This window comes from Sorex fumeus, unplaced genomic scaffold (genome assembly GCF_029834395.1).
Source record: "Sorex fumeus unplaced genomic scaffold, SorFum_2.1 ptg000163l, whole genome shotgun sequence".
Taxonomy (NCBI): domain Eukaryota; kingdom Metazoa; phylum Chordata; class Mammalia; order Eulipotyphla; family Soricidae; genus Sorex; species Sorex fumeus.
This window is the reverse complement of record NW_026606220.1, coordinates 789,283-803,209: the sequence shown is the minus strand read 5'-3', so window position 1 is coordinate 803,209 and position 13,927 is coordinate 789,283. Positions and strand designations below refer to the sequence as shown.

The 13,927-nt window shown below is 39.6% G+C and overlaps 2 non-coding genes across 2 annotated transcripts; both read right to left on the bottom strand.

Moving 5' to 3' along the window:
• Positions 1-571: 571 nt before the first annotated feature.
• LOC130016644 (U6 spliceosomal RNA) lies at positions 572-678 on the bottom strand. Its single transcript, XR_008791249.1, has one exon. It is a non-coding gene; the product is annotated as a U6 spliceosomal RNA (small nuclear RNA).
• A 12,614-nt stretch (positions 679-13,292) lies between these two features.
• On the bottom strand, positions 13,293-13,399 carry LOC130016643 (U6 spliceosomal RNA). The gene has a single exon (XR_008791248.1). It is a non-coding gene; the product is annotated as a U6 spliceosomal RNA (small nuclear RNA).
• Positions 13,400-13,927: the final 528 nt, after the last annotated feature.

Sequence of the window (13,927 nt, the reverse complement as noted above, 5' to 3'; positions counted from 1 at the left end):
TTTCCCCCGATTCCATTATTATTAATTCAATGTAAAGCAGTAAATAATAAATCACTTAATAGTGTTTATGTTACAGTTAAGTAAAGTTTCAGATGTTGAAAACTATCAATAATTTGAATGTAATATAGAATATGAATGAAACAAGCTATTAATGATTAGTATTTACATTACCATGAATTAATTTTGTGACTATATGAATCATATTTTGTAATATTTTATTGTAATAAGTAATAATAGTGTACATTAATGTAAATTACTTTATATTAATGTAACTCTTAATCATTAAATATATTCATGTTTAATAGGTATTTAATACATACTTCATTGTATTTCATATTGATTAAAATGTAAGTATAACTTAAGGTAAAGGCCCTCCCGTTGATCGTCGATTTGCTCGAGCGGGCCCAGTAACGTCTCCATTGGAGACTTTGTTGTTACTGTGTCTGGCATATCGAATACTCTCGGTAGCTTGCCGGGCTCTCCGAGAGGGGCGGAGGAATCGAACTCGGGTCGGCCATGTTGGCCGCTTGTAAGGCGAACACCCTACCCGCTGTGCTATCGCTCCAGCCCAAAAAATATGGAACGCTTCACGAATTTGCATGTCATCCTTGCGCAGGGGCCATGCTAATCTTCTCTGTATCGTTCCAATTTTAGTATATGTGCTGCCGAAGCGAGCACTATACCACCCTGAACGCGCCCGATCTCTGGTCTATCCTTTGTAATGTCTGGCAAATGTGCTCATTGTTGACCTCGCAGAAGGGATTGACCATATGTTAACTTTACTTGCTGCAACTTTGCTTATTTGAGGAATTGAGTGTGTAAGTTTTGACTTCTGGAGGAATTGTGCTTGTCTGAGGGGCGGAGGAATCGAACATAACTTAATAATTTTATATTATATAATGTATATATATTTCAATGATATAGTATAATCACTATATTAAAGTAAAATAATTCATGTTTATAAATATACAAACGGGCTGGAACGATAGCATAGCGGGTAGGGCATTCGCCTTACAAGCGGCCAACATGGTCGACCCGAGTTCGATTCCTCCACCCCTCTCGGAGAGCCCGGAAAGCTACTCGAGAGTATTCGATATGCCAAACACAGTAACAACAAAGTCTCCAATGGAGACGTTACTGGGCCCGCTCGAGCAAATCGACGATCAACGGGAGGGCCTTTACCTTTACCTTTTATAAACATATTGATTATCGTGTTATATTTAATTATTAAAATGTATTAAAAACAACATTATGTAATTGAATTTAAATAAATAACTGTTTTATAATTTATTAAATTAAATTTATATCAATTCATTTAATATATCAAAACTAAATTAAGTGAGATAATGTAAAATATATTTTAATTTTATTCACTATATTATATTTTTAAATTATTTAATCACGTATATTTAATATATATCTTCAATATATATTGACTATATAATTAACATGCATTCAATTATATTATTAAATATAAATTAGTATTAGATATTTATGTAAGGTAAATTAATTTGCTACCATATATAAATTTTACTTTATAATATCTTAAATTTAGTCATTGATATTTGTAAACTCATGTACTGTATAAATATTAGTCACTATTCATAAACGATGCAATTTAATCATTTATGTTCATATTAATTGTGTTCATATTATTTTAATATAAATTGTCTATAATAGATATCTTAAGAAATTGGTATCGATAATGGATATTATTGATTTTATTATAGTGAGGTGATAATCCTATTTGATATTTAAATTTAATTGCTAGTCGATGTCTCAGATAGTGTAAATAGAATATGCCCCAAGGAGCTAGGAGGAAAGGCGCTGTGGATCAGGACTTGGAAGGAACGTGTGTGAAGGGGTGAAGCTGGGCCTAACACCGTGTTGTGTGTCAGAGCCCACACGGCGTTTCCCCGAAACGAGATCAGTCGCAATTGATGAACAACATCCATCGCAAGGGCCGCGAGAGGCCCCCGGACGCCCAGACCAGGAGGAGGAGGAGGATGGAGCCCACGCGCTGCTCCCCGCGCCTTCACCCTGTCGCTGAAACTGACTGGAACTGCCTCAGTTGCTTGAGGGACCCCCTGGCCTTTTGGCCAAGAACAAGGCCCGTTCCAGTGTGGACGGTGCTTGTGACACACACCCTAGGCCGGGTCTAGCGAACTGCTGTTCGCCTCCAGCGAGGAAGCCATGCCTCACGGGCAGCGGTCCCCGGGCACTGTTCTGTTCCCATCAGCTGATGAAAACTTTGCCTTGACCAGGGAAATTGAGAGTGTCCTCAGCCATGCAGTGGCGATCCCTGGTTTGGAGAGTTATGAGGTGCAGGAGGAGGAGGAGGAAGAGTAGGAGGAGGAGGAAGAGGAGGAGGAAGAGGAGGAGGAGGAGGAGGAGGAAGAGGAGGAGGAGGAGGAGGAGGAGGAGGAGGAGGAAGAGGAGGAGGAGGAGGAGGTCTCTCAGGATGAGGGTGTGTCAAGCAGCTCTGCATTCACATCTGCCATACAGAAGGTTCAATTTACTGAGGACAGCAACCCACCCCCAGGAAGGCATGTCGAGCACCATGGCTTTTCCTTCTGCTGTGCAGAATGTTCCTTTCACTGAGGACGGCTGTCCTCTTGATGACGACTCAGTTGGTAATAGTTATTCGATTTCTTGGAACAATTTTAATTCCATGGACGTAGATGGCCTGGGTGAGGGCGAGCCTAGTGACATAGAACTCTACTTTGACTGAGGAAGGTGCGTCTTACGTGCCTGGCAATATTCTTCTCCAGTGGAAAATACTAATCCCACGGTTGAGGCAGTGCCTAATGGTACTTTCTCATCTGCTTTGAGCAGTGCTAATCCCATGGAGGAAGGTGGCCTGGCTGAGGCCTCACCTAGCAATATTTTGGTAGCCCCGGCCACTGCTGGCCAGATCTGCTCAGGGAAGCGAGCACTGAACTCCAAGTATACAACACACTCCGTTCCATCTTCCTGACATGGATAGCAATGGGTCCCCATGAGAACCCTCGTATGGAGGAGAAACCAGAGACGCACTCAGTGTAAGGAGATGCCAGGTCCCAAAAGTCAGTCACCCACAATCAGTACATATATTTCAATTTTGCTTGTTTATGTACTTCATTATTAATGTACTTTCGGGCCTAAAAATAAATGGAATATTTTCAGTGGACAAAATAAATTTATGAAAATTGCAAATCTGAGTTGTAACCTTTTAAGTCCCCCATAACTAGAAAGTCCTGGGAAGAAAAACTTCAGCCCCTTGTGCTATTCCTGGAAGCAGCTGCATATTCCAATGCGGGTCCTGGGGGGGAGTGTGGAGGAGGTCTGGAGGTCTGTGAGGGTCCTAAGTGGGATGGAGCAGGTCCGGAGGATCCTAGAGGTGGTGGAGGTCCTGGAAGACTCTGGAGGCGGTGAAGGATGTCTACAAGAGCATTTTTGAGGTGTTGGAGGGGAAGTGCATCAGGTAGGGGAGGAAGTTTGAGGCTGTCCTGTGCTAGGGTGGATAGCTCTGGAGGAAATTGTTGGAGGTGTTTATTAGGGGTGGGTAAAGGAGGTTCAATGATATTCAGTCAGGGTGCAGGGTATGTTGGACTAGGTGCAGGATGTTTTCGGATGTCCTGAATGGGTGTAAGATGTCTATAGGAGGTGCAGGAGGCTGGGAAATGTCCTTCAGGGATACACAGTGACTTGAAGAAAAAGGAGGAGGTTCAGGTACGTTCTGGAGAGGTGCAGAGTGTTTTGAATGAAGTGTGGGAGGTTCGGGCATTTTCTGCAGGTGAGCCAGGTGGTTGAAGGAGGTGCAGGAGGTTTGGGCATGTTCTACAAGGGTGGAGAGTGTCTAACACAGGTACAGGATGTTCAGCATGTACTGTAACGGTGCACGGTTTGCTGGAGAAAGTCCGGAATGTTCGAGCATGTCCTACAGGGGTTCAGGGTGTGTATAGAAGTTGCAGAAGGTTCACATATGTCCTGATGGAATGTTATGTGTCTTGGTGGAGGTTCTGGACATTTTGGTATGCTTTTCATGGGTATAGGGTGTCTGGAATAGGTGCAGAACGTTTGGGCATGACCTGCAGGGGGTTAGGGCATCTTGAAGGAGCTGCAGGAGGTTCATGCATGTCCTTCTTGGATGCATGGTGCTTGAAGGAGGTGCAACAGGTTTAGCCATGTACTGCAGGGGTGCAGGGTGTCTTGGAGGAGGTGCAGGAGGTTCAAAATGTCCTGGAGGTGGTGCCAGAGGTTTGAGTATGTCACACAGGAGTGTGGGGTGTCTTGAAGGAGGTTCTGGTGATTCTGGTATGCCTTGTAGGGTTGCAGGGTTTCTAAAGGAGGTGCAGGAGGTTCGGACATGTTCTTCTGTGGTTCAGGAACTGAAGGTTTTCAGATGTTTTTCTGGGGTTCATGGCACCTGAAAGATTTACAGGAGGTTCAGACATGTCCTGCAGGGGTGAAGGGGTCTTGTAGGAATTATAGGAGGTTCAGAATATCCTGAAGTGGGGCAAAGTGTCTGGCGGAAGTTCGGGAGGGTCAGGTATGTCCTTCTGGTATGTAGAGTTCTAGAGGAGCTAATGGAGGCTTAGGCAAGTCCAGCATGTGTGTTGAGTCTCTAAAGTATGTTTAGGAGTGCGGTTATGTCCTCTGGGATGCATGGTGTCTTGCAGAAGGTGCAGGAGATTCTGGCATGTGCTGCAGTTTTACAGGGTATGTAGAAGAAGTGCAGGAGTTTGAGCATGTCCTGCTGGTTTTCAGGGTTTTGTCGGAGCTGAAGGAGCTTACAGAATGCACAGCAAGTGTGCACAGTATCATAAAGGAGGTGCAGGAGTTTGAGGCATGTCTTGCAGGAGTGAAGGGTGTCTTGAGTAGGTGCAGGAGGGTTGTGTATGACCTGCTGGCAACATAGTGTTTAGACAATGTGCAGAAGGTTTGGTATTCTCTGCAGGGCTTTAGGGTGTCTACAGTGGGTGGAGGAGGTTTGGGAATATCCTGCAGGGGTGTTGGGTGTCTTACCAGAGCTGCAGTGGTTTCCAGCATGTCCATCAAGAGTTCAGGGTCTTTCAAGGAGGTGGAGGAGGTTGGGGCATGTTCTGCAGATGTGCAGTGCATCTAGAGGAGGTGCAGAAAGTTAGGGCATATCATTCTGGGGTGCATAGTTCTAGAAGAGTTGCAGGAAGTTTGCAGATATCCTGCTGGCGTACATGGCATCTAGAGGAGACACAGTAGTTTCAGGCATGTCCTGCAGGGGTGCACGGTTTCTAGCAGAAGGATTGGAAGGTTCAGAATATCCTTGAGGGATGCAGAGTCTCTTGGAGAAAGTGCATGAGGGTCTGTTCTAGAGAGGTGTAGGGTGTCTTGATGGAGGTGCAGGAGGTTTGGGCATGTTCTACAGGTGTACAGAGTTTCTATAAGAGGTACAGGAGGTTCAGCTATGTCCCGTAAGGGTGCATGGTATTGTGGAGGAAGTGTAGGATGTTTGGGCTTGTTCTTCAGGGATGCAGGTTCTTTAGAGGGAATGGGCATCTCCTTCAGGGGTGCAAGGTGTCTAAAGGAGGTGAAGTAGGTTCATGCATGAGCTGCATGGGTGAAGAGTGTTTTGTAGGAGGTGCAGGAGCTTTGGCCATGTCCTACAGCGAATCAGAGTTTCCAGAAGGGGTTCAGGACGTTTGGGCATTTCCTTTAAGGGTGAAGGGTTTTTTGGAGGAAGTGAAGGAAGTTTGGGCATTTCCTGCAGTGGTGCAGGGTGTCTAGATAAGGTGGAGAAGGTTTGCCAAAAGACTGAATGACTGCACGGTGTCGTGTGGAGGTGCAGGAGGTTCAGGACTGTCCTAAATGTGTGTTTGGTCTCCTGGAGGAGATTCTGGAGATTCTGTTATGCTCTGCAGGGGTGTAGGGTGTCTAGAGGTGATTCCAGCATGTCCTGCATGGGTGCAGGGTGTTTTGGATAAGGTGTAGGAGGTTTGGGTATGTCATTCTGGAGTGCACGGTTCTATAGGAGCTGCAAGAAGTTTGCGGAAGTCCTGCTGGGGTGCATGTTGTCTACAGGAGGTGCCGGAGGTTCAGGCATGTCTTGCAGGGTTGCATGTTGCCTTGCAGGAGGTGCAGAAGGTTCGGAATGTCCCGGAGGGGTGCATGTTGTCTTGAAGTAGGTGCAGGTGTTTCAGGCATATCCTGCACCAGAACAGGGTGTCTAAAGCTGCTGGGAGTTCGGTCAAGTCCTGCATGTGAACAGGGTGTCTATAGTAGGTTCAGGAGTTTGGGTATGCCGCCCTGGGGTGCTGGGTGTCTAGAGGAGGTGCAGGAGGTTCATAATATCCTGCAGGGGTGCAGGGTGTCTTGAAGTAGGTGCAGGAGATTCATACATGCCGTGCAGTGCTGCATAATGTTTATGAGTTGCAGGAGGTTTGTGGATGTCCTGTATGTATGTTGGCTTTCGAGAGGAGGTGCAGGCTTTTGGACATGTCCCGTTGGGGTGGAGGGTGTCTAGAAAAGATGCAGGAAGTTTTCATATATCCTGCAGGGATGCAGGGTGTCTTGAGTTGTAGGAGTTTCTATTCTCCTCTAGACACCATGCACTCCAGGTGGATATCCGCAAACCTCCTGCACCTTCTGCAAGACACCCTGCTCCCCTGCAGGACATCTGTAAACTTCCCCCACGTCCTCTAGAATTCTGCACCCCAGCAGGACATATCCGAAACTCCAGCACCTCCTCTAGACACACTGCAACCCAGGAGGACATTTGCAAACCTCTTGCACAACTGCAATACCCTGTACCCAAGCAGAACATGCCCAAACTCCTACAAACTAATAATATATAAGTCTACTAATTATTAATGAGAAGTTTGAAAAAATCATACTTTACTGATAAAGAAAGCATTTTAAATAAACTATCCTTAAATTAATTTTGATGAGAAATCAATAAATATAAATAAATTTATGAATTTATATATCTGATGTGGTATATCACTGTATCAAAATATGATTAAGGGGCTGGAGTGATAGCACAACAGATAGGGCGTTTGCCTTCCACATGGAACGGATTTCGATTCCCATCATCCCATATGGTCCCCTGAGCACCCCCAGGAGTAACTTCTGAGTGCAGAGCCAGGAGTAACCCCTGAGCATTGCCAGGTGTGACCCAAAAAGCAATAAATAAATAAATAAATAACATTTGATTAATATATTACGATAAACTAATGATATCTATTTCTCAGTAATAACATATTTGATTAAAATCCTAATGTACTGTTAAAAAATCATTTCTCAATAAATTGTCTATAAATTGAATTACTGATAAATAATACTGATGAATAAATAACTAAATAATAAATTAATAAATAATAAATTAAAAGTAAGATTCAGCTGTAGTACGATCTTTCACACTCATGGTTGAAGTCGGTCGTGACTTAATATATTAAATATATTAAAATATAAATGTTATATATATTTATATAAATATATTTATTTATACATAAAGAAATAAAATATATAAGTTGAATTACTGATAAATAATACCAATAAATAAATAACCTCTGAGCATCGCCATGTATGACCAAAAAGCAAAAAAATAAAATAATATAAAATAAAACAGGAATAATATATTACAATAAACAAATTATAACTACTTCTCCTTAATAATATATATAATTAAATTTATATTTAATAATATACTTAAATGAAATTAAACATAATTAATAAATTTAATTATTTATTTGATTATATTTAATTAAATCTTAATTTACTGATAAAAATCATATATCAATAAATTTCTCAATAAATATTTCTCAATAAATATACATTTATTAATGAATATAATTTACATTTATCAATAAATATACATATCTAAATAAATAAACAATATACAGCAATAAATAAATTCAGTGTATTCAATTCAAAAATAATTTATCAATAAACTCTAAATAAATTAAGTTATTTAATATTACAATGAATAATAAATCTACTAATCATTATTATATCTTTAATTAAAAGCCTAATTTACTAATAATTAATTTATCAAAAATTTTCTACAAATTGAACTACTGATTAATCACTATTTATAAATAAATAACCCCCATCTAATTCAGTGTATTCAATTCAAAGCAAAAACTGTCCTCCCATTGTTCATCAATTTGCTCGAGCAGGCCCAGTAATGTCTCCATTTTGAGACTGGTTGTTACTGTGTTTGGCATATTGAATACATCATGGGTAGCTTGTCAGGCTTTGCCTTGCAGGTGAGATACTCTCAGTAGCTTGCCGGGCTCTCTGAGAGGGGCGGAGGAATCGAACCCGGCTCAGCCTTGCTGGCTGCGCGGAAGGCAAATGCCCTACCCTGTGCTATCACTCCAGGCCCTATTCAATTCGGTGTATTCAATTCAAAAATATATTAAAAAAACTAATAACATTTAATTCTATTAATTATAATTGAAATATTTTTAAAAATCATACTTTACTGATAAAGAAATAACTTGTCAATTATTTATAAATTACGTTTTTGATAAATAATCAATAAATATAAGTAAATAATTTTATGCATTTTCTAGAATTTACATGATAGATTTCTGTATTAAAATATGACTAATACATTATATTAATCTAATACTGTCTATTGATCGTTAATGATATATTTAATAAAAATCCTAATTTACTGATAAAAATCAATTATCAATGAATTATCTATAAGTTAAATTTCTGATAAATAATCAATATATAAATAAATTCCATGTATTCAATATAAAAATAATTTTTATAAATTCTCTATAAATTACGTTAATGATGTATAATCAATAAAAATAAATGTCTATACTTAAATTTTAAAATATTGAATTGTAACATGAGTATAAATAGTTTATAATATAACACTCAATTAATTTCTATTGAAATAATATGTACTAAATTGACTGATATAAAAATAACTGTTTACAAATTTGTTATGACATTTTTACTAAATTAAAATAACAATAATCAATATATTAAACTAAGGTAATAATCTAAAAGTTTATGAAAAATTCCTCTTGTATGAATTAAAATCATGACTTCATGATAAAGAAAATGGCCCTCCCGTTGATCATCGATTTGCTCGAGCGGGCCCAGTAACATCTCCATTGGAGACTTTTTTGTTACTGTGTCTGGCATATCGAATACTCTCGGTAGCTTGCCGGGCTCTCCGAGATCTATACATTAAATTATCGATAATCTATAAATATAAATAAATAATTTTATTGATATTCAATGTAATGACACTAAAATAAATTATAACCAATGCTTAATTAAATGACTAATTCATTACACAAATTTGTTTATAAGAACATACCTATTTATAATTAAATATAATCTAAAATACATCAATTAAAATTATTCCTGGATTACAAGTATATCATCAATATATTAAAATAAATAAATATAAATTTAAACTATAAAGTATTAATCATATATTCCATTACATCATAATTTACTAATAAAAAATTTATTCAAAATTATCTGACGATTCTATTTTTGGTAATCAGTAAAGACAAATAAAAAGATTTATTGATAATTCAATTCAATATGATATCATTTAATTATCATTAAATTTTATTAAAATTTCAAGTAAGTTCATTTATGAGTAAATTTAATTAGAATATATGTGTGAATCTTGGGCTGAAGCGATAGCACAGTGGTAGGGCGTTTGCCTTACAAGTGGCCAACATGGCTGACCCGAGTTCGATTCCTCCACCCCTCCCAGAGAGCCCGGCAAGCTACCGAGAGTATCTCGCCCGCACAGCAGAGCCTGGCAAGCTACCCATGACGTATTCGGTATGCCAAACACAGTAACAACAAGTCTCACGATGGAGACATTACTGGGCCCACTCGAGCAAATCGATGAACAAAGGGAGGACCGTGACCAAGACAGTGTGAATCTTATAAGTATAAATCTTATAGTTCATTTAAATCTTCATTTACTGATAAAAGGTCTATCAATCAATTATCTATAAATTCACTTATTCCTAAATATCAATAAATATAAATAAGTAAGTTTCTTGATAGTTCAGTGTAATTTTGTTTAATTATCATATAATTTCATTGCAATTTCAATTAAATTTAATTGTAAAAAATCAATTATAACATATGCATATTAGGTTAAAATTATATTCATCATAAAATAAAATTAACTAATAATATTTCATTCTCTTAATTACTATATTAAATTAAAATCATAATTTACTAATAAAATTATTAATCAATACATTTTGAATTCAATTATTAATAAATGATCAAAATATTAAATAAATTCATTGGTAATTCTATGTAATCATACTTAATTCTATTTGAATTTACTTATATAATAAAAATTGTAATTTGATTTAATTGAATTAAAAATTATTGTACTATAAGCATAATTAATATGATTAATATGCCTAAGTAAATTAATAACATTGAGATAAATATTGTCAATTTATACCCTTTATTAAAGAGAATTCACTGAAATTAATTCAATTTTGATATGGTATAAGCAAATAATTTATAATTTTTACCTTAATTTTATCTATGTTGACATTAATATTAACAATTATGTTTCATTTATATAAAAAGTAATTAATATACTAATGAAAATTGATTATATTGTTTTTATAATCAATAATTTATTTTGTACTTGAAAGTAAATCTTATCAATATTCATATTGACATTAGTTTTCATTATTAATTTGCATTTCTAATTTACAACTAAAAAATATAATTAAATTTTGTTTCAACTTAAGTTTAATTAACCAAGTTATATTTTATCAATTGAATTATGATAACAAAACTATCAATTGATAATTTAAATGAATATAAAATATGATCAGCATATTCAAAAATAAATTTATATTAATGTAAATATTAATGTCTATGTAAAATTTAACTAAATTTATTTTTATTTACATTTTAGATACAAATACCAATTAATAGTGAACACTGATATAATCATAAAGTTAATTATGTTTACTGTTAAATTAAGTAGAAATAAAACAATTGATGTGTATATCAATATGAATTAATTCACCTTATTCTAAAATTAAATTTTATATGATCTGATGTTTAAATATTCGTAGTCAACTAATGGGCTGGAGCGATAGCACAGCGGTAGGGCGTTTGCCTTGCACGCAGCCAACATGGCTGATCCGAGGTCGATTCTTCCGCCCCTCTCGGAGAGCCCGGCCAGCAACCGAGAGTATCTCACCCGCTCGGCAGAGCCTGGCAAGCTCCCCGTGACGTATTCAATATGCCAAACACAGTAACAACAAAAGTCTCCAATGGAGACGTTACTGGGCCCACTCGAGCAAATCGATGAACAACGGCAGGACAGTGACAGTGACAATAATGAATTATTATTTCCACCTATATTACAGTTGAAACAAATGTACTGACATTGTGTTATTTATTGAATTCCATTATAAATCAGTCGTTAATATGTATGTCACTGTAAATCAGTTTCCTATAAAAACCTTCTTCATTCTCCTTCAAGACCTCTCATGACCCCAACCAAGACTTCCCTCCTCCTCCAAAATCTGCCAAACCCCCAAGACCCCATCCACCCTCATAAAGACCTTGTTCAAGTTCTTCTCTAAATTCTCTGTAACCCTCCAATTCCCCCCACCCTTGAGTTCACCAGATCTCCTCCAAGGCTTATCCAAACCTCCTCCCAAACCTCTTCAACCATCATCCAAGGACTCACTTCCTTGCATCCTCATATCATGCCTTCTCATGAATGTCTTTTCTCTCCTTCCCTTCCTCCGTCCCTCTTTCCCTTCCTCTCTCCCTCTCATAATGAAACTCACAGATACAAGCAAGTTTGCACACAAGGGACTTTTATTTTTACCATCTGCAGGCACCCCATTACTTGGACGTTTGGTGTCTAAGGACTGCCTTCTGAGAAACGGTAGAAATCAGAGTGGCAAACGTATTGGAACATTTCTGTTTTCACTGTGAATAGCTTTGCTGCTCAGTGTCACCTGAAGATGATGGCACTGAAGACAAGGTGTCTGACCACTCATCAGATTGGGAGCACTTAGCACCCCTCGGAGTGTTGGAGTTCATGTAGTTTGCGGGGGACAGCTGAAGTATGGAGGCTTGACCTGCCTCCATCAACCTGAGGCAGTGATAGCAAACCAGTGGCCTATTGAGCACTGAACTCGGGGGTGGGTAGTAACTATCATCAGAGACGTTTCCCCAATTTCCCTTCGAGGGCTGTTTCGGCTTCTTCTGGCTGGGTACCTGGAGTCAAAACAGAGTGAGGCTAAGGCACTGGACTGGGGAAGAGGGTGTGGAGGTGGGTGTGGAGAGGTGGGGATCAGAGGCCCCATGGAAAGGAAGTTGGACGAGGAGGGGGCGTGCCAGGCAAGGACAGGGCAGTAGTTTCGGGAAGAAGAACAGCTTGGGCAACCCCGTCTCACCTTGGGCCCCTGGTCTTTGGGTGGGGTTGAACCGGAAGCCTTCTTCTGCCCTCCAAATCGGGCGTTGGAAAAGGGTTCGCTCATCTGGAGCTGGAGCTTTCTCCTGGCCTTTGCCTTTCAAGGGCTCTACCCGGAGATCTGCAGCTGCCTAAATGTCCCCTTTCTACTCTTGGGCTGTGATTGGTCAGCAAGAGGGTGGTTCCAGTCAATGGGAGCACTGGGATCCTTTGACATCACAAAGAGCAAGACTCTACATATGCGTGTGGCAAAGTTCTAATGCACTGATGCAGCCTCTGAGTCTCGGCCTGTACCACTCTGCCACCACCCTGTGGGAGGGGACGTGGGGAGGGTGGCGGGGATGCTGCAAAGCCTCTGATTCTTCACCACAGGGCTGATATCCAGACTTGGGTTAGAGCCCTATCGGCATGATGAGGGAGGGAGAAATTCCCACATATAAATCGGTCTGGATTTGGGGCATGTAAGAAAAACCCTAAAATTGATGAGATCCCAGTGTGTAGGGGGAGGGGCGATGGAGTTCTTCACCATTTCTTACAGAAATGCGGTTCTGCATGAGTTTTCTTCATAAAAATCATGTATGTATTTAAGTAAATTTCCCCCTGAGAATTATCCTTCTGGTGGCATCCTTTTGGAGAATTATCTTTTGTAAGGTAAAGGTAAAGGTAAAGGCCCTCCCGTTGATCGTCGATTTGCTCGAGCGGGCCCAGTAACGTCTCCATTGGAGACTTTGTTGTTACTGTGTCTGGCATATCGAATACTCTCGGTAGCTTGCCGGGCTCTCCGAGAGGGGCGGAGGAATCGAACTCGGGTCGGCCATGTTGGCCGCTTGTAAGGCGAACACCCTACCCGCTGTGCTATCGCTCCAGCCCAAAAAATATGGAACGCTTCACGAATTTGCATGTCATCCTTGCGCAGGGGCCATGCTAATCTTCTCTGTATCGTTCCAATTTTAGTATATGTGCTGCCGAAGCGAGCACTATACCACCCTGAACGCGCCCGATCTCTGGTCTATCCTTTGTAATGTCTGGCAAATGTGCTCATTGTTGACCTCGCAGAAGGGATTGACCATATGTTAACTTTACTTGCTGCAACTTTGCTTATTTGAGGAATTGAGTGTGTAAGTTTTGACTTCTGGAGGAATTGTGCTTGTCTGAGGGCCACAACTGCGGTGCTCAGGGCTGACTCCTGGCTCTGCACTCAGAGATCACACCTGAAGAGGCTCACAGGCCATAGGGGATTCTGCGAATCTAACAGGTTCGATTGTGTGTTACATGTGTGCAAGACAAACACTCTATGTGCCGTAGTGTTCCTTCAACTCCTTTCTATATTTTATTTTTATTTTCTTAATGTCTTATCATTTACAAAGTTATTTTGTAGTTGAATTTTGGACATACAGTGTCCCAGCACTGACCCCACTGGAGGGGAGACTTGAGCAGAGGAACAAGAAGTTTTTAGCTTCCTTGATATGTCATGGCATAAGTACCCTAAACTTCCCGCCAGCCCTC